General features: G+C 41.2%; 1 pseudogene; it reads right to left on the bottom strand.

The window, feature by feature from the left end:
- Positions 1 to 603: 603 nt before the first annotated feature.
- On the bottom strand, positions 604 to 1572 carry LOC108412530 (annotated as a pseudogene).
- Positions 1573 to 2781: the final 1209 nt, after the last annotated feature.

The following is a 2781-nucleotide window of genomic DNA, read 5'->3' on the forward strand; positions in this document are numbered from 1 at the left end:
ACAGTGGTTTCCAATCTCGGCTACAAAGAGCTGGTGCGGCTGCAGGATTTCACTTTAATCAATGGCTCAGTTCCCAGTAAAAGGGGGAATGGGACAGCTATGCCTATCACAACATATCCTCTAATACTCCTGTCAGCTGGGCAGTCAATATATACTCAAAATACACTAAATACTCCATCCATCCATCCATTTTCCAAGCCGCTTCTCCGTCAGGGTCGCGGGAAAGGGGGGTGCTGGAGCCTATCCCAGCAGTCATTGGGTGGAATACACTAAATACTGATATTCCAAATTTAAAAAAGTAGTATAAACACATAAAATGCAGAAATTTTAAATCCCCTTTTATTCAAAATAATGTATACAGTGTAGATTTACACTGGTTTAAGTGGGAGCTCCATCAGTAAATGTACTACATTTTTAGATAGACCACTTTCGAAGTCCACAGTAGAAAATGAAGCCCAACATCACATCAATCTAGAGTTTTCAGTAAATCTGAAGATTGCAGGGCCCTGTCAACATTTGGTACCAGTTCTTTTGTCAACATGTAATTACTTTTTGGAAAGACTACTCTGTAGTGGTACTCTAACCTGAACAGTCAAATGGGACTCACACATCAAATGGGACTCCTTGCACTACACTCCATAGGTGGATTATCACATTTGTAGGGTTGTAGATTTTCTTTCTGTCAGGTTCTCTGTAAATGCCCCATGATACTGATGCCAGGCATATTTGCCCACTCTGGCCTTCTGAACCTTTTGCTCTTCTCAGGCTGTGTCTTGGGGAAAATGTGATTCTCAATGAGAAATACACCCACATTTTTATCCTTCTATTGAAGACTCTCCATCAGTAATGGGAGGTTAGCATGTTTATCAGGCATGATGATCTCATCAATGTCATTCAGCAGAACATATCTGGACTGATACACGTATCGGTAAACGCATTCATTAAGTGTTTCCAACTGCCCATAATACTGGAGGTCTCCTTTGTGCTCCTTTGAGTTCCATCCTGCTGATGGGTTCAGGAACTGGTCTATAGGCCATGAAACAATCTCCAGAATTCCTTCTCTCTGGTAGTGCTGTAAGAGCTTCTCCAGGTCAGGACCACAACTGGTATTGTAGATCACTACATGCTGCACACCCAGAAGCTTGTACATCTCCATAGTTTGGGCAAACTGCAGATTTACTGTACGCCCCCAAAAGGCTAGATATACAGATGGAGTTAAATTGAAATGTTTCCCTCTCCACTCTGTTCTGTATCGGCAGGAGATCAAACCTGAGATGTGTGGTGCAGTTAAAATAGCTAAGTGTTGCATTCTCAGTTTATTCCCCCTAAAGAAAATATCCGAAGCCCCAAATGGGAAGCCAAAACGATCACTGTTTATCTCCTCTTCTGCATTAACAACCTCACAGTTATAGTCGCTGAAATAGATGCAATGAAGAGGCTGCAGACAATGACTCGTATGGCCTTAATGAATCTGTGATCGATGAATGCAGACGCCATGAAATGTTCTGTATGTTTAATGGGAGTTCTGGAATTCTGTGAGTTTATATTGTCATTTTCAAAGCTATTGTGCATAACATGCGGTATTATTGTAATAGAAGTGTTTCGAATCAGGGCGACACTGAGAACCGCAAGAAGAAGCCACAGTCCTGCTTGACACCTGGCACTGAAACCAATTGATGATGTTATTGCATGTTACATTGTATATTATCATGTGGGGGGAATTAGGAACATGTGTCTTAGCTTTCGCTTTCCTATAGTTTGGCTGCCAAAAAAACAATAAAACACTGTCAACAACAGACTGTCAACAACAGACTGTCAACAACAGACTGTCAACAACAGACTGTCAACAACATGCCAGAAAACAGTCATCAAGCAAGTCATTCCGCCAACATTTCAACAGATGTTTATGTATATTTCTAAAATGTTACAAATTCATTAAACCTATCCTTTGCCATCACCCAAGTAAGAAAATGGTAATATGACCTTATCTGTAGTGTCTGTATCTTTGCTTTTGTTGTTTAGCAACGGTTATTAGGCACGAAGCATGTTCGCAGCATTATGGGCGGTGTTGAACAAATGGATCGTATTAGATGAGACGCAGAGCAAGAGTGACATAATTAGATTGGTGTGAATGTATGTATAAGGAACGTGGCTTGTAGACAGGCTGCATGTGCTGAGTAGCTTTTCGTGGCAGTACAACACTTCTTGTCGTCGCTGACTGGGGTTAAAAAATAGACAGGATTGAGCAGCACAGGAAACAACTACACAAAAGCCAGGGGAACAGGCAGGGGTCACAACACAGGAAAAACACTCTAAAATCCCTCTAACTCAATTAAATGCAAAGGAGCCCAATATGACCACACAAGGAAGTATATGTGGCTGACTAAATTTGTCCTTGAATGTCCTGCAACCTTCATCGTCGAGCGTTTTCTGTCACATTTATTTCTTTATCTTGTGCGTCACTGGTATGGCGCTGGTGCAGCATGTGAGCACTGAGAAGAACATAATGGCACACAATTGTATGTGAAAATTTAAGCACCCCTGCTGTTGTACACCCAGTTCACCACGTTCTTTTCAAGGATATTCACAGTGTTTTTAGCAGGTTTTGCGTAGCTATTTTCTTGTTTGAAATATACTGCTGGGTTAACTCATCAGACCCTACAGACGGGTCACACGCTCCATGCTATTAGGTTAATTATTATTTTTTAACTTGTTAGGACAACATTGTGGATGATGTACACGATAAAAATGACAGCTCTTGCACTTCTTTCAAGTTGTGAT

Source organism: Pygocentrus nattereri, chromosome 29 (assembly GCF_015220715.1).
Source record: "Pygocentrus nattereri isolate fPygNat1 chromosome 29, fPygNat1.pri, whole genome shotgun sequence".
In the NCBI taxonomy this organism is placed as follows: domain Eukaryota; kingdom Metazoa; phylum Chordata; class Actinopteri; order Characiformes; family Serrasalmidae; genus Pygocentrus; species Pygocentrus nattereri.